Here is an 18,869-nt window from a genome sequence, read left to right on the forward strand (position 1 = left end):
ACAAGAGTCTTTATAGTCATTTAAGAGTAGGAAGTGATGACTTGAAATAAGAACATTTACAGTTTGGGATGCTAGTCTACTTGCCATTTAGGTCTATTCAGTCACAAAAGGACTTTAAAAAAAAACCAGCTTTATATTTATGCATGATGCTAATAGAAGGAATTCCTACTTATGCAATGAATGCCCAGAGCTGTGCTTTCTTTGCCCTTTTAAATGCCTATTTTTGTCAGTGCTCATGAGTCTACGTGTAAAAGTATGAGGTCAAGCTCTGCTGAGAAGGTTTGGAAGTGGTGAGTACCTCCAGCTTTGGCTTGAGACGTTGCAAAGCAACCTGATTTCCAGAAAATGTTGATTCTGATACTCTTTCTCCTTGAGCTGCCTGAGATTCGTTTATCCAAAGCAGGTTGCTTTAGCAGGTGGGTTGGACCTGATGATCTCCAGAGGTCCCTTCCAACCCCAAACATTCTGTGATTCTGTGATAATCACTAGTTATTATGGAAATCTTATCCATTACGTTTAGTAATAGAGTTGAAATTGTTGTATAAGCTGAAAAACTTACTTTTCAACAAGACTTTGTCATTTGCTTGGTTCATAGCACAATGAACATACAAGCAAAAGGAGAATGATGATGTGAGAAGATCAAACAATTTTCATTTTAATGTTTGAAATAGAAACAAAATTGCATTGTGACTTGTTAATTGTTTCAAACAAAGAAAATAATTTTAAAAATACAAAAATAGTAAAATGCTTTCTGAGCTTGGAAAAGCTACTAAAATTGAACTGCTTGTGGGAAAGGTTTTCATCTCTATCAAGTGATATTTTAGCAAAAATAATATAATCATTAACATTTCTGGAAGTTTCTATTTTCAGCACAAAATGCATACTTTTTGTTCATAAAGATGAAATAAATGGCAAAATGACTATTTTGAAATACTTGCTTTGCATTCCCTTTGTGCTGGTCTTAACCTGGAAATTAGAATATTAGTTTAGGAAGGTCAACATTTTTGTTAATTCTCTGCCTTGCATTTATCTCAACACTAGGCATAAAATCATCACCATTTTAGCTTTTCAGTGGTAGGAAAATATGCTAAGGCTCATAATCTGCATTTCTGTTTGCACAGATAAAAATCTTAATGATATAATCAGCATTGAGCTGTCTGTTAGGAGTAGATTTCATATACCTGTTCCCACCCTTTTAGTGAGACTCAAACCAATAAACTACTGAGATTAGTGATAAAGAAGAGTTAGAAATTATTATTTGAATAGAAGCGTGTTCCTCAAAGTCACATATCCACAGAGACCACAATCTTAGAAGAGTGAATTAGGGTTTAGCAGGTACACATACATCCCTCTGCTTTTTATGTCTTCACCTGGCGTGATATGAGTTGTTATATAATGGCTGCTCAATGCTTCAAATAAAGAAGTATTGACCTTTTCTACTGCAAATATGCCAAAATCATAAAAACCCCCACATAAATGCATTTGGAACTGATTATTACTTTTACTGACATGCTCAGTTGATTGAGCATAAATTGCATCGTAGTCCACCACATTTCTATGAGATTATTGCTCCATGTCAAGAAAGATAGAAATAGTTGGAACAGAACAATGTGCTGTTTATTCTGTCCTTTCTCTCTTCTTGATAAAATGAGCCTTTTATTTTCCATTGTTCTTAAACCAGAATTTCTAATAAATATGAAGAACATTTCCTCTTTCTATCCCACCCAGATTTTTGAGCTTCAATCACACGAGTTGTCCCCGAAATCTTCAATAAAGATTAATTTTCTGATAAAACTGTATATTTTAACTAACGTTCTGAATCAATTTGTTATTCTTTGTGTAATAACTTTGAAAAATAATGAACTCATTTATTATTGTTCACATTCTATCAGAGTCCCATTGTAATTGGGCATTAAATAATGTGCTGTTAAAATAATATTTTTTACAGATTCACATGCCCAGTCTGGGGAAGTGTGTCTTAATGGATAGCGTCTTATCAGTGCTAAAAGAAGTTAGATAATATGATTTTTCTATGTTCTGATTGCTTCCAGAAATTAATTTTAAACTGTCTCATAAGTAAATGGAATATTTATAGCTTCTTGCTGGGAGTATGTCTCCCCAGGGTGAATATGTGTGAGAATGTGGGAGGAGAAGATGAGAAGATTAATATAAAGACTTTTCCAATAATCTAAAAATGAATGAGTTCATGCACTCTTTTCATGTTCTTCCATTCTATATCTTTGGCAAGATTATCCAAAGCTACAAATGCAAGCATGTGGTTTAAAACAGGTTGATAAAAGGGAAATGGCAGATGGAGGATCTTTGCTACAGAGGCAGGTCGTGGCACTGTGATGGTGTAAAGAGGAGCTGCAGATGAAGGTGAAGGAGAAGCTTGGGTCTCTGTTTGGGTTCTTTTTCAAGTAGAGGAGGATTTGAAATGAAAGCATGGAAAAGAAACTTATTCATAAAATCCATCATCATTTCTAAGTTCTGTCCTTCCCTTGCAACTCTCTTATGCCTCTGTTTCTCTAACTATAAAATGAGGCAAATGTCTACCTTCATTCTTTATTTACCCATGTCAGTAAATTTCTGCTGACAGTTGATTGTGATAATCTCAAATACAAGGAGATATAAGGTATAATTCTGCATGTCATTATTTAATGATAACACAATATACAATTTTAGGAACGGCCTCTTTTCCTTTATGTCTTGCACACTGTAAATTTAATATCTTACTGCTTTTTTGGCAGGTTACAAGTGAAACATCCTTCATAAATGATAACTGTTTTCTAAATAACATTACCAGTCTTTAACGTGCTCTTTGAAGGGACAAATTATTTTTCTACTATTTTTTTCTTCCCATAACTCCACACAGCCTACCCTTGTTATTAGAATAGATACAAAAGTTTGCTTAATTATTATATCACAGGTTGGTGGGGATGAATTAGCATCACATACTTCTAAGTACTCTTGGACTAGAAGGAGAAAATATTGATCATTATATGCTAGTATTGTGAAGAATGGAACAAACTGGTACTGGGGAAGGAGAGTTCATCACATGATACCACTGCCATGAGGTAGATACACAGAAGTATCTATCTATCTGTCTGTCTGTCTGTCTGTCTGTCTATCTATCTATCTATCTATCTATCTCTCCCTCTCTCTCTCTCTCTCTCTCTCTCTCGGGAATTTTTGCTTTAATGAGGAAAGGGATTCTTCTAGGAATTAGCACTTATCATGGTCTCTATATTACTGTCCTGAATATCAGAAAGCTGTTTCTAGTTCTTACATATACATGCAAAAAATAGCAATGAGAAACTGGGAAATCAAACCATTAAAAGACACCCTATTCCTACCCTATCAAAGAGACAATTTATCTTATAAAAGTTAATAGATTGTTTTATTGGTTTGCTGGTAGCACAGTGGAAGACTTCAGCTGTAAATGCCTCTTCATTATAGCAGAGGTTCAATGGATGGAAATAGAAATAGAAACCTGGAGCTAGAGCACTCATTTTAGTGCTGAGGTTAGTTAGGCGGTCAGTAGGATAACTTGGGTAATCTCTCACTAATACATCAAGTTGATAGAAATTATATTTCTCTTACTCTGGTGATCACTCATTGATGAAATAATGAAGGGCAAACTGTGTTAGAGGGATTTTATAAGGAGATTTTTTAATATGATGGAGTGTCCTTTAATAATCAAGTGACTATACTTTAATTCCCTTTTCATGTCATCTACAGTGACATCCAACAGAAATATGAAAGTCTCTGTTATTGTACTTAAAAAAAAAATGTGGTTTAAAGCAAAAGGTTCTTTGTCTACAACTGAAGCACCAGAGTACAAATTTATAATGGTTACACAATAATTTTTGAACAGCTGTAAGTGGGAAAAGAACTTTCTTTTTGAGTTCTTTTGAGTTCTTATAAATTAGTTCTTATACCCTTTTGAGGCAACTTTCAAAAAATTATTATCTAAGTAACAAATCCCAAACAAATTCAACAAGAATTAAGAAATTTACACCTTGAAAGTTAATTATGCATGCAGTATAAATTAAAAACAGTAGATCCAGCTTGCCAGACTGCCATTAAAAGGCAATTTTCTTTAACCAAGAGGTGACTGAGAATGTAGACACAGTATTACGGAACTTGAGTACATCTGTGTTAATCCACGGTAACATAAAACATGCTTATGTACCTTCTATTAGCCCAATCAACAAATTCCTTAAGAAAACACTTAATTTTAAGCATGGCTATAACTCTTATTGATTTTATTGTGACTTAGGCATATAATTAAAGCTAAGAATGGGCTTAATTAACTTGTGTATGTTCGTATCTTTTTATCCTTGTCTTGTCTCTAATTTTGTCTGATTGTTTTAATTTAGGATATTGATAGTTTTATTTCATCTAGCAAAACTATTCATCACGATATATGAAAAATCTTAAAGATTTAGGATCTCTATTTCATTTTACATTACTAGAAAGTAGAAAATTTCTAGAATGATTCTTGAGATTTTATTTAAAAGACACCACAGAAATAAGAAAATTAATTGATTTTTATTTAAGAGTATGTTGTTTGCTAGAGGTTTTCACAAGATTAATTTTCAAACCAGACAAATACAGATTTATGTAAAAAAATTGAAAACTTGGCTACATCATTACAAATTTCATATCTGATGATGACTGCAAATTTTCTCACATGAGCTTTCAGTGGCAAAGAATTCCGTCACTTTCATGTATCAGTAGTTTATCCTCTTCTTACAACTGGCTCTAGAGAGCATCCAGTCCAGGTGACAGAGCAGCAGTGCTGGCTGAATGCCACTTTTCACCAACCCGTGTAATGAAGGGCATCATCTACTCGTTGGTGACAAAGGCCACCTGCATAACCTGCCACTCTTTCCACTGTGAATTGATCTTTAATCAAACTGTCTAGCTGTGCAAGACTGTAGTTTAATCATTTCCTTCCAGCCACAAACAGAATTTACATTAATCTATTTAATTAAAAATAAAATTATCCACTACTGCTTGTCTTGGCTTAATTTTTTCTGTCTTTTGTTAAAAGTATTTGCGCATTAAGGGCCTTTTTCCACTTTTATCCTTGCTGAGGAAGATCTTATTCTCATTTTAGTCCTCAACTATATAGGTTTATATAGACAAGTTAAAGTTTTGGTAAAATGTCTTTAATTCGATTGACAAGAGTAGGTTTATTTCAAAGGAAAGTGCCTTCCCTGTCCTGTAGTATGGTAGATTTTGTCCTTCAAGGAATACCTCTCCAAAGAGGTCAGATGAATTCCTAGAGCTTGGTGAAAATATTTATGAAACAACCTTAAAAAACTCAGTAAGAGGTTGAGAAATCTTGTACTAATGCATTCTGCCTGCTGGGAAGGGGACAAAAGTTATACAGTGTGTTAATTTGTTATGTAGAACAGAAATGACACAGTGAAAATTGAAAGTCTTTTTTCATCAAGTGAAATATGGGTTTTGTTCAAAGATACAGTACAGCTACCTGCTGAGTACAGGGACATATCTTACTGCGTGAAATTTTGGTGCAATATGTTGATTTCTGAGTATCTTGCCACAAACTACTAATTAATATAAAACGAAAGGTTCTCTCAATCTGTAATAGACTAAAAAAAGCCCACTAAAATTACTAGTGAATAGCATTTCAAAGATGATAATTTATTTTTGCCCTGAACAAGACACTTATAACATTTTCAAGGACATCACGTCTTCAGGGTTTAAAATATCAACTAATTATCAAATCAATGATCATTTGGGGGAAAGTAATGAAGTATGGAAAATAACCACTTCAAATTATATAAGTCATTACTGTAAAGTATTTAAAACTGGTAAGTCATTAGCAAAGAGATTTAATATGTGAGGATTAAATGCCTTAAAAGTATGATAAAAAAAGCAAATTGCATTTTAATTGTCATAATTTCCTTTAAAATAAGCAACTTGCCCTTTAAGCTCTTTACACTTATCTATCACTTGTTTATTTTTCTAAGGAAATATTGATTCATTTATTCAAATTATTTTCAGCTTTTTTAAAAAGTTCACACCACTTTCTGTTTACATCAAATACTGGGAGGTATTTTAAATAGCAGCCAGTAGAATGACTCAAAGTTCAAGACTGGAAATACTTAAGGATATGCTTAACTTTAATCTCATGACCAGCCAGTCCTCTGGAGTTCAATATATGCATAAATATTTCCAGGTTTGGGAACCTACTTATTGTATTTTAGTACCTACATTTGTTTAATAAACCATTGATCTATTGTATCAATAGTTTCAAGCCTTGCTACACATTTCAAAGCAACTTTCCTGCTGTGTCTTTTTGCAAATAATTTATTCCACGTTTGCTTATGAATGAACAGCTATGGAAGTAGGGAGTGAGATGGAGAAGGAAGAGGCAAAACTATCTCTACAACTTCCTTTCACATGTTTCTTTCGTCTTTTCCTTCTACCTTTGTGGAATTTGTCACCAATACAGTCTCTAGGTAATGTGACCAGTGCTAACACCTCAGGGATTTGCCTGAAGACCAGTCTACCTGTTGTAATTTTGAGAGTGTAGAAATTGGGCTAAGCACTTGCTAAAAACCAGTAGAGACTCCTTCACACTATTTATATACTACTTTATCAGTAGGAAAAAAAAGATTCTGTATATTCTCCAGTATCCCAGTTTATCCACTTCCTATCCTGTATGTACACTGCTGTGGAGAAACCTTTCCCTTTTTCATGAATTACAGGAAATAAAATTATTGCCACAGGACACATGCAACTCATGGACACAGGCAACATTCAGGGTCTTATGTATAGTAATGAAGGATCCAAAATCTCATGACTACTTTGCTAGACAAGTTATTTTTTTTTCTCAAACCCCAACTGACTTCTATTGTGGGGAAGTATTTGAGAGTTCTGCTTACTGCAGAACAGTGTTTAGATTCCTCAAAGAAAAGTGCGACTTAAAAGAGTTCAGTGGCAGGTTCACTCTATTACTTACTCCATGGGGGAAATATGCTAAGCCGAACCCTGTTTACCTTCTCTCCAGGAGCCTGATACCCATTCGTGGAGCAAACTTTCAGGATTCTTCTCTCCCTGACAGCCATCCACTCTGGAGTCTATATTCCAGAACTCCAGAGGCAAATTTCAGGGGGGGCCAGATACCCGTCCATGAAGAAAACTTTCAGGCATTTACCTCCCTGATAATCGTTCACTCTGAAGTCTGTATTTTTAGAATTATGGAGGTAAGCTTTCAGGTGAGGCCTGATAACTGCAGAGCAAATTTTCAGGAAACAAAATTTTCAGAAATAAAAAATAAAACAAACAAAAAGGAGTAGAATAGCAGGAGGGCTGTCTCAAGCTGGGTACCTGCACAGAGGTCCAACCCGAGCATAGAAAACCATAGACTTTTATATCTTTATAGACCATTCATACCATGATTCAGTGCAAAAGAAAACTTCCAGTTTGGGGTCTTCTTACTTCCCATTGGATCTTTTTCACTGATCTCATATGTACCTTTGTTTCATTTAGCTGTAGACATTTTTTATAGTCCATAGCCTTGCAGGTGCTGTTTTGTCTGAATAAATCCTTTTCTCAGTGAAATGCAAAATAAAGCCAGTTTTGCAGATGTCTGTAACATCTTTGCATTAGCCTTTTTTTTTTTCCTCCTTTTTTTTTGTTTGGTTTGGGTTGTTTTCTCAGTCGATTCTGTTCTTCCCAGTTGAATGGGAACTAGACTTCATCTTGCAAGGGTTCAGTGTGGTTTGTAGCTTCTTTTCATAAATATGAGCAGAACTTTAGACCTTAAGATTTCAGCAAAACCAGCTTACTAAGTAACATGAAGCAGAGAGTATATTAGAAATCCTGACAGATTGAGAATGAATCAAGCAGCATAAAATTTTCCCTTTCCACACTGTCAAAAACTTTCATTACAAGAGAAAATCTGTAGCTTCTCTCTGAGAATTACATTGTTGCATGTTCAGTGATTCTGTAATTAAAAAAAAAAAAAAAATCAATTTTCAATGTATTTTATTTTATTATGTAGTAAGAAATTAATTAAAAACTGTAGCTCTAAACTTAAATATCACAACAAAAACATCTACTATTAAGAAAAAAACAAAACAAACAACAACAATGAAAACCAGTTCCTGGCTTTGCCTTGTGTGCAGTTTGTTTACATTTTACTTCTGTTGAGTATTTTACTACCAGTAAGAAAAGATTTTGGATAAACCACTTAACCAAGCCTACTGAAGCTCCTTTAATCTGATCTTTTCTGGTTCCCAAACACAATATTACCTCCCCAGTTAACCCCAAATTACTTCTAACTTTCACTTCTCTGGTTAAAGTCCTTCAGTAGTAGCCAAGTAGCTGCACTGTGTGTGGATGGAAAAATTCCATCAAAGTAATTTCTATTCCATTCTAGTCCAGTCTAATTTCTATTGTAGTAAAGGAAATATAGCAGCTGATGATTTCATCCAGTGTGGTCTTTGGCTTTGTGGCTGAAGTGAACAGTCTCCTGAAATGCAAATTTTTGGGGACCATGAAGGTTGTCTTACCTGCTCAGCCTTCCAGCTGTACTTCTAAAACTTGTAAGATTATGAAACAGCCTAACAGAGCTTTAATCCTCTCAGCCAGCTGTACAAGTGTCTTCATTTTGTCAAAGCTGTCAGGTGCAGACTTCCATTTCTAAGAAAAGAAATTTTAACCTTCTACAGTATGATGGGGTGTATGACCAAAATGTAGGCAAATCTTCATTTGCTTTCATTGTCTAACTATGAGGAGAGATTTGAAAATTACCCTCCCACGCCAATGTTGAATGCCTTCAGCACTTCTCAGGACGCTACCTCAGAACCAATGGGACTGGATGCACCATGATGCACCTTGATATTCTTTCATGTTCACCCTGGTCTTTTGAAAATAACTTGCCAATGAGTTACCTTGTAGACAACTCCTATGGAGCAGTGTTTTCCTCCTGTAGTTTTTCTCCCACCCTAATATGAATTAGTGATGCATCTCTAAATTCCTTGCATGCTGCTCCAAAGGTAAGCCACATCACCAACTGTTAAACTGAGGTGCCCTCGCAGACACCACAGATAAATCAGTTATGCCACAGAGTTAAAAAAAAAATATATTTGAAAAGGCAAAACTGAGCTATGCTGTAAACTACTGGAGCTATATTTACCTTCTGCTTGCTTTTATTAGAACTAGATCCTAAATTGTGTGTTAAACTTGGGAAAAAAAAAAAAAATCATGCCTGGCCTTACAAGCCAGCTCTAAAGTGGCTGTTTAAGGCAGTGCTGATCAGGCAGTTGGTTTCAAGATTATCCTCTGAGTGGAAGACAAGTCATGGTCCTCTAGAGATCCCCAGGGATTTCAGAGTAGGTGCTGCAGGCATGAATGCCACTTTCATTATTTTCATGGCTAATCAATGAAGGACATTCTTTGACTTAAATGTAGTTCTGAATACACGTGACATAATCTTCGAGGAAACAAGAGTATAATGTTCTAGGATGTTCCTATTCTCTGCACCAAAAGGCTGATCTACTGAGTCAAAGAAAACCATCTGTTATTACCCAGCAAATTTCCTCCTAAAGAAGCATGTGCTTCAGCAGATTGCTTTACTTCACTACTCTGGAAAGATTAAAACAAGCACAACTGTTTAGACGACAAACACACTGATTGTCTTGAAGAGTGTTTTGGAGTTATAGAAATTATATACTCTAATAAAAGGTTTTGGTGGATAGTTTTTCATCTATGTGGGGCTGGATTTTGTTGTTGTTGTTCTGCATTCATAAGAATAACAAAAAAACAACTCAGAAAAAAAAAAAAAGTAGAACCATTATGTTACGTCAGTCAGACTGCACTAATTCAGAAATAAGTCTCTGGAAGTGACTTTATTTGCACAGGTATGAGTCCAAGATCATAATCACACAGTGTTACTACTACTGATGAATAAAAGTTAGCTTTTAAAAATTACTATCGCTGGAGCTAAAGATGATTGAAAAATCAAGTTACATGCTACTGATGTTCTCTTCCATCATTTAGCAAAATGACAGCTGTGATTAGAAAATCCAGGATTAGACTTTGTTTTCTAATGTGTAGCAATATTCTGCACCTTGTTATACCCTTCTATAAAATGGATCACTAATATTAAAAGTTGAGACCAAGTTAATATATATAGTAAATATAATTGGACAACCATAAATTAAATGCACTGTGTAAATGTCAAGTACTACTATTAATAATACTACAAAGTATATTTGATTAACTTGCTAATTAGGGAAGATTTTTTTCCTCTGGCAGCACCTTTTGACATCTGATCTCTGGAAAGAAAAGTTCTGATTTCTTCTTCAACATGTTTTCCTGACAAAACTGCATGCAGCTTTCTGTTCTCAAACTCATTATTTTTGGTGATAGTTTGTGAGAATTTGTCAAGGACCAAAGAGCACCTGCTGATTTCTAGATTCTGGCCCTGAGAAAATCTCATTTTGAATTATAAACTGAATAAATCTGATACAAAAGTTAGTGCTAGAGAATTATTATATACCTCTACCATATCTAATTTACCTTATTCCATGTCAGATTTGCTTGGTTTTAATATAGAATTATCTAGTAAAAATTAAAATTTAACCATATCTGGAACTGAACCACTGTGTACTTCAGGGAACAGATAGGTCACAACAATAAATCTGAGTTGGAAAGTTGTGATAGACAATAAAGTCTGGATTTTATCTAAAGATACGGTAGCCTTGCCAGCCTTAGCTGAGTAATCAAATAACCTCATAAACTCACATATGCTCAGTATCCAATATCTTCCCTTCTCTTTGCTCCGAATCCCCCAAACTAACCAGATAATTGACACTGTATGAGCAGACAGGTGTAACAACAGGAGTTCTACTTCCGATGGACACAGAAGTGTTGCACTATGTATTGCTAGACATACGCTGACATATCAAAAGCATAATCCCTCCAAAGGGGGATACTGTCTTTTAAAGTACAGCAATTCTCATCATGGGTTCTGAAAAATAGATAATAAATAAGCATTGCGGTGACCATAAAAAGCATCACATGATGTTCTTTCATGTATTGTGTATTAAAGAAAGATCCCTTCATCAACAAAGTTCAATTCAATTTTTATTGAAAAGGTATAGCTGAAAGAAGAATGAAACCATTTCTAAGATTCAAATCCTACATGCTTTACACACTCATCAGAGAATTGAACGAGACTGGCATAAACTGAAGAGTACATAGAAAACTCCATCCTCGCCCCCCCCAATAAATAAATAAATAAATAAATAAATAAATTACATCCCCTTTGTCTCGCAGTAAAGAAGACTGTAATGTCTGTTATGGATCTGTTATGTGATACTGGGAAAACACACAAACACACACCAAAACCAAACCAACCAAACAAAAAGTCCAAGAACCCAAAACGAGCCTGGAGAAATGTTTTTCTCTTAATTGAGAGTTTGGATACCCTTTCTGAATGGTTGCTGTAGTTTTTAACAAGCTGAATAAGAAGTAATCCCAGCTGAGCATCACTTTTATCTGGAAGCAAAAGAAAACAAAACAAACCTGTATAAAAAGAGAAAATGCTGAGAGCATTCTACGAAGAATCTTATTCAAGCAGGAAGAGTTTCCCCTGCAGCCTCAGATCTGAGCTGCTTTCCTCCAAGCTGGGCACACTGACAAGTAACTAAAGGAATTTCAGTTGTCAATAGCCTGTTGCAATTGCACCACATTAATGAGGATCTGGTGTCATTCCCCTAGTCCTGCTATGAGTTCAGTGTCTCAAGAACAGTACAAGATGGTATTTATTTTGCAGTTGGCATCATATTATCCAGTGTAATATCAGCATTACAGGTTAAGAAGCTTCTTAGTAAAATTTCTGATTTGTTCTCACTGCAGAAATATGAATTTCGATAGTGTTCATCAACATTTAGCACAACAAGCTGAAGTGGAATCATATACTTATTGTTATTTTTGTGTATCTATCTCATATATTTATTTAAATGACCATCAATGTTCCTGCAGCAATATTACCTCTGGGAATGTTTCCATGGTGAGGGCAGGGAAAGCATCTTATGAGAAACACTTTTTTTTTTTTTTTTTAATGTGATATAGAAATAAAGATAAATGGTAAAAAAAAAGAGGGTCTAGAGGTACTGAATTATCAGAATTATAGAATTATAGTAACTTAAAAGGTTTTGATGTGCAATTAAACTACAAAAAATGATATTTCATGTGACAAAATGTTAGGCTCAAAATCCTCTTTACGGTCAAAGGGGAAGTACACCCATATCTAAACTCCAGAGTTTATTTATTATAACCAATATCTTAAGACCCTGATCACTACTAGTCTGGATCTAACTATTACAGAAAAATAAAGAAGAATAATGTAGTTAACATCATAATACACACTTTTTATGTTCTACTCCTTTTCCTGGTGTTATGATCAGCCATCCCTCATTCTCATGATCCCCAAGGCCAGTGTGCTCATCCTGGTGGCAGTGGAGTGGATGCTATGGTGGGTCATCAGCATCTGGAGACCTTCACCAAGAGAAGCAATTCCAGCCTCCTGCAATGTCTTGCTCTCCCTCTTCTCAAATATTTAATGACAACTGCTAAATATTTGCTTTTTATTTTTCTTACCGATTTCTGCAGCATTCAGCTATAATATACTCTACTAACCTTGGTATATCTTTAGGTATGCAGCTAGCTAGTTGGAGAAGCATAAATACATTCTGGTAGATATCTGAAGAAATCATTCAAAGCACAGAGCCTGGAGAAGCTGTTGTGAAACCATCACACCAGATCAGCTTGTTCAGTACGGCATTCGCAGGGTCACACTGCTGTGAAACTCTCCAACCCCCATAGCAGTTGACTGAGAGGCACAGAAAGGAGCTTGGACCAGGTCAGAAAGAGCCAACATCAATATCCCTTATATTTCCTATACTTTCAGATCCTTCAGGAAGGCAGTAATGATCTCATTGAAGCAGGGGCATAGAAGTAGATACACTTATACAGTCCTAAAATTACCTTTGAAGGCAACCGCGAGGCTGATGTGGCCCCCCCAGTGACTATGAGTTTGATGCCCCTGCACTGAAGTTTATCAAAGCCTACAAAAACTATCTCAGGTAGGTGAGAACAGTAAATGAATGTTTTCATGAGAGCATCACCAACCCCCAGGATGAGACTTGGACACCTGTTGGGTTGCCTGAGGGTCTGCACTGCTGTGGGACAGCTCGTTCTTTTCAAATGCACCCACAGGCAGTTCTCCAGTCGATCCCTGGATCTTCCTATCCATATAGGTGCAGGAAGATCAGTGTGACTGGTTCCCCATGTTGCAAGGATTAAAGCACCTTCTGTGTATCTGTCCTGGTTGCTCACCATATTCATACTGAGAAGGATGCAACCAGACTGGGATTTTTAGTTTTAGAGCTTCCCATTCTTTTTTTTTTCAGAAACCACAGTGATATACTAACCTTGAAAACATAAAATCTGGAATATGTGCCAGGCTTTCTAACCTCATTAAAGCAGTTATGGAAGTAGTAGACATGCTTAAAGAACTTGTGATAGAATGACTAAGTTATCCCATGTATGTTGAAATGCAGTATTGGTACTTTGTTTAAAAAAAACCCCTTCAGTATCAAATCTTTACCTGTGAAACAGTGACTTCAGTGTTCTCTGAATCAATTGCTTCATATTTAAACATGGGAAGTTCTTAGATCACTCCTGAGTTACACATAAATTGTTAATTCTGATATTATGCTAAAGGTACAACACACAAAAAAATGTTAATCACATGTTCCAGCCTTTGAATAATTTGAAAGAAGACAACAGTACAACATGAATTGAGTTTTCAAAGCAAACTTTTTTTTTCCTGGGAGATCAGAGATTAAATAAATATGACGTTTTCCCTGCATGTAAATAAGTATTACAGTTATTTTTTATAGGATTTTAATTTGATAGTTTATTGCATCATAGCTTACTAAAGATGGTAGTTTATTACTTAGCTCATCATTCATGTAAATTGTTAAATGTAGCATAATTCCACTGATGTTAGCAGATTTGAACTGGGAAGAATGCAATACATAAATTGTAACTATTGTTCTTTCAGCAAAAAGTTATTTAGGAAAAATGTGAATTTTCTCCTTATAAAGAGGTCAGTTGGCTTAAATTGTTTAAGTAGTTGTGTTGAACTGCCAGAATGTCTTTTTTCAACTTTTGCCTGCTTGACTTCCTGGAGTAGGAATGTGATATTAACAGCAAACCTGTTCTTTATTTGTGGATCTTCTTCTGTTCTTGTCCATACATTGTGACAATGGGCCATACGTATGTTTCTGATCTGTCCTTTTGTAAGCACTGAATGTGGCATCCCAGTCTAGAAAGAGTTCTTTTTCCTACATAAACTATGATATGGCATTGTAACTACCATAACCAACTTTGAGATCAACAAGGGACTGAATCGAATCACTGTCTTTCTCTAACTATGACTGGATATGCTTCACACACTCTATAGATACATTAATATTTGCTTTTCCATATCAGCCTTGAAATTCTCCTGCAGTACAATTAAAAATTTTTTTAAAATGAGCAAAACAATTTCTTATTGCAAATGTCCCATGTGTATAATAGATCTAGTAGAGCAACAGTAATATCACTTAGCCATGGAAAAGTGAAGTGTGAATGTGTTTAAATTCACACTTTAGAAAGCATAAGCAATTGATACCACAATGACCTTAATAATATTGATATTCAAATGCACCTGGTCTATGACTTCTGTATGTTTCCATTATTCATTATCGCTGATCTACATTTCCACTGTTAGATGTACTGAGTGTGCGCATGGGTGTGAGTATTTGTATGCATCCACCTGTCCCCACCACTAAACAATTTTACACAGGAGAACACAAACCATACCTTTACTTACAGAATAGATCAAACTAAATGTTGGTCACCTCAAACATAAATGCTGTTCACTAAAGCAACTAGTTTCATGTAAAGCTACAGCTACACTTCTTCATTTTTCAATAGACTACCTTCTGTCTAGTCTATATTTTCTGTGATACAACCACCATGGCCTGAAAATATCAATCATATGGGTACATTATGGGAAGTACTCTGTTGCAGTACCCAGCAGGAGGAATACTTTCGTTCTTGCTCTTAACCTATCTAAGGATCTAATCAGAGAATTCCTGCAGAACAAACCATCTTTTGCAGGATATGGATTGCAAAATATATTTTAGAAGTATCTTCATATAATTAGACTATCTTAATGAACAAAAGCAGACAACACAGTATCTTAGTTAAAATGTTATCCAGACCATTAAGATATTGGGCAGACAATATGGGACAGAATTTTGAGGGAAGTGGTGTTTTGCAATTTTATATACAGGGAAAATTTTCTCAATTATAAAAGCTTTACATATAGTGTGTCTTTCTTTTTCAACGGATATTTGCAGATAAAAACAACAAAGTGCAAATTCAAGAACATAATTTTGTATTATAAAATCACAGATCTGTCTCACAGGAGACTAAAATTATTTCAGATTGCCTTTTTTGTGTGTTCCGCTTAGAGATATACTGTACATAATACGAAACATGACCAATGGTTTGATATACTTGTTAAGAATGTCACATAGCCATTTTGGGAAGCTGCTGTTACCCCAGAGAACAAAAGCAGACTTTATCTGGACATTTTCAATCTCTTGTGGAGTATACAAATCAGAACTTGAACATCCCCCACTCAAAAGTATAGTAAGATGGGTATGAAAAGTTGAAAAAAAAACCAAACAAGCATTGGTTTAACAATCTCAGTTCAAAGTTCAGGCTAATCAGTCAAGGAAGAATTTGTCTCATAGCTCTGGTCATCTGAGCTAACCATCACTTAGACTGACTTTGTAGCCAAAACAGAAAATCAGGCACTTCAGACTGTTGTTTTAATAGACCTGTTTTGACATTTTCTTTAGGATGAAATGAGTTGCGTCTTGGATTTCATATGTGGGATTCTTTTCACTAAGTGCGCATGAATTTAGGTGTCTTCATAAGCGAGCAAAAGCTCCAAGCTCCCATTACAGTCACTGGACACCTAGTCAATGCAATCAATAGAGTCTATGGTGTCTAATGAGCCTTTCTGACTCAGAGGCAGACAATTATATCTGGTCTACTGAACAGCATTCTAGGTACCATTTACTGAGTTGCATAACCAGCACACATGCAGACAGCTACATGCCAGCATCTAAAGTGAGGGCTTCTCATCTGCAAGATGGATGGCACTAAATTAACACTAGCAACTATGAAAGGAGTCTACTGTGTGTAGTTCATACATACAAGCCACCCTGCAGATGCCTCTATTGAATCAAATCAGTTGCATCACTGGTGGGCAAGTAAATTTTATGCAACTGTCTACTGTTTGATTTGCCAATACTGTCAACCTTTATGTGCTGAATGTCCACCTCTCCTTTTGTCTAGAGTCATATAATCTTCATATGCTCTCTGCATTTTTGGTTGAAAACTCTCCTAATTCTCATTCTAAACAGTCTTTTTCATTATTTTTTCTTCTCTGGTGTCTGTTCAAAATGAATCATTATACAAAAATGACCATAGGATATAACAATGTGATTTTGAGAAAAAGATGTAACTATCCAAATCACATTAGTTCTTGCAATGTCAAGAAGATTATTCTTCTCCCTAAATTGTGAAGTGATGAGTTGTGCTTTGACCACAGGACATTGACTTTTCCTGCAGTTCCTTCTCTATCTCATTCCTTTACAGTATATCTTAATTAAGCTGAAGATGCTGTAAGAAGGTATGAAAAGAAAATCTGCGTTATGTAAGGAAAGTTGTCCAGTTTTTCATACAGATTATATACCAACTGTCTGCAAATAGTCCAAGTCCCTGCTTTGTTGCAAAAATCAGTTATCTGGTCAAATAAATTTCAAGTTACAGTAGAATCTATCTATTGTCATTCTAGAGTCTTTTCAACAAAAGTATATAAATGGAGAGTTGGAAAAATGTATTCTATTATGCATAAATTGTTAATTTAACATTTATTTTCTTCCATAAAACCTCAGCTAAACCAGATCGCAAGAAAGGAACTAGTGCTTCTGACTCTTTTTGAAAAAGAAGGTTAAATACCTGTACTGGGTCTGGCTGGTAATAAAGTTAGTTTTCTTCATAGCAGCTTGTTTGGTTCTACGCATTGAATTTGTGACCAAAACAGTGCTGATAACACAGGGTTGTTTTAGCTACTGTTGAGCAGTGCTTACACAGCATCAAGGCCTTCTCTGGTTCTCTCACTGACTCACCAGTGAGGAGACTGGGGGTTATATTAGGAGTTGGGAGGAGACACAGCTGGGACAGCTGGCCCCCGACTGACCAAAGGGATATTCTATACCATATGACGTCATGCTTAGCAATAAAAGCTGAATGAAGAAGGAGCAACAGGGCATGTTTGGAGTTACAGCATTTGTTTTCTGAAGCAACTGTGTGGAGTTGAGCTGCCAGCCAGCATAAATCCAACATAATCCTTTTTGGTGTTCAACATGGGGTGAGACTTTTTATTATTTTGAAGTCCCTTCAACTTCTACCATTCACAAATAACCCTATAGGGAGCAATCTCACATCTCTGATATATTTGTTGATTGTATTTTGATTATTGAAGAATTCTACACTGCAGATAGTTTTTATTTCATCTGTGACAACAACAGTTGTCATTCTTCAAGCCTTGTCTTTTCAACTAATTGCAAACTAACCAGCAGGATTTCACTTTCTGTGTGGATGAGTGGTCAATTTGAGTTGTATTTGAGTTGTACAAAATTTATAACTGTTAAGAAGTTTGCTTAAGAGGGTAATTTCCTGCATGTTTTATAGTTTGCAAGACAGTTGGTACTGATGTCAGATTTAATGCCCTGACTGATACTGTAAACATATTATACCAAGTGACTTGTAGCCACATAGTAAAGGAGAATTTCTTCAATAGAACTTGTAAGTCAGAAAAACTGAATATAGATTTTCTAGGGGAACATTCAGCACTTCTAAAGGATGCTTTCTCAAGATCACAGGGCTAAGTCTGTCAACTGAATTCCCCTCTCGTGAAGGAGAGATCAAGATCTTAATTGGGTCACCCCTGTTCCTTAGTGTGTCTGAAAGGGACGTGGCAGTAATAATCTCTGCACATGTTCTTCTTGGTCCAGGATGGCACTTTTATCATGCCACTAGTTGCTTCTGCAGTTCCAAGAGCAGGAAGAAGGTAATCGGTTTCGCAGGATCAATCTATTTATTTCCTTCTGTAGGTCTTGTCTGTCACTGTCTTAGCAATATCCATCACCTTTGCATTCGTTAGGCCTTCAGTGTTGTTTCCATATAAAATATAAAAAATTTCTACATGTATGTGGCTTAAAGCAGAAGTCAATTATTCTTCTATGTCCAAAAGATTTTGAAGCATTTATTCTTCTAAAAATCATGATTCTTCCTTTTATTTGTCTATGCATATGTTCAGAACATACCAAATACAAAGCTTGATTACTCTCCAAAGTGGAAATATCAATAGGAATTGCTCATAAACTCAGACCAAACTAAATAAAAAAAGTAACTCAGGAGCACCTTCCATTTTGTAAACTAATAAGTATTTGATTCTAAAAAAAAGTAGTGTTCAGCTTCTACTAAAACAGGAAAGGGGTTACAACTGATAAACAGATTCTAAGCATTCTTGAAAGTTTGTCCATTTCATGGTAATCATAAAAATCTGGCCTTGCTTAGTTAATATTTGAGGATCTTTCACCATTCTATCAATGGGGAAAATTTTGTTGCTAAAAAAGAATTTTAAAAATCCATATAATTTCCTAGCAGCTTGCAATCAAGGGGAA

The sequence above is a fragment of the Nesoenas mayeri genome, assembly GCF_963082525.1.
Source record: "Nesoenas mayeri genome assembly, chromosome: 2".
Classification (NCBI taxonomy): Eukaryota; Metazoa; Chordata; class Aves; order Columbiformes; family Columbidae; genus Nesoenas; species Nesoenas mayeri.